Source organism: Galeopterus variegatus, unplaced genomic scaffold (assembly GCF_000696425.1).
Source record: "Galeopterus variegatus unplaced genomic scaffold, G_variegatus-3.0.2 Scaffold736, whole genome shotgun sequence".
NCBI lineage: Eukaryota > Metazoa > Chordata > Mammalia > Dermoptera > Cynocephalidae > Galeopterus > Galeopterus variegatus.
In genome coordinates this window covers 365,434-365,925 of record NW_007726847.1, presented here as the reverse complement: position 1 = coordinate 365,925, position 492 = coordinate 365,434, and positions in this window count along the sequence as shown.

The following is a 492-nucleotide window of genomic DNA, read 5'->3' as shown; positions in this document are numbered from 1 at the left end:
GGCCCCCACCATCTGATAGACAGCTGCCCTGCCTCACGACTCAGTTTTGACAAAAGCTTCCTTTGTGAAGAAGATGGCTGACTGAAGGAACACCTCCCTCACTACTGATACTTTCACCCCACAAATTATTGTGCATTTCCCGTGTACCAGACACTCCCTCTAGGCAGCAGCTGTATGGTCAGATTCCTGCAATTGCAGCCCTTTGTGGACATGAGCTGTGCTTGTACCTGCCTTGTTTCCAAGCCTGGAAGCCCTGAGGTCAGGGGCTGCTTCCGGCTCCCGTCACTGTGTCCTTACCTAGTGCTGGCACGGGAGGGAGATCCATAAATTAACCGCACTGTGTACATGGGAGAGGAAGGGAGGAGGACAAGGGGGGACAAGAGCAAAACAACTGTGAAGGTCCTACCCTAGACTGACAGGGTTCCTTGCATCTTAGTTTAGAGCCCAGGATCCTGCTGATCAATAGCAAAAGACAGATCCAGTGTTTCTGCA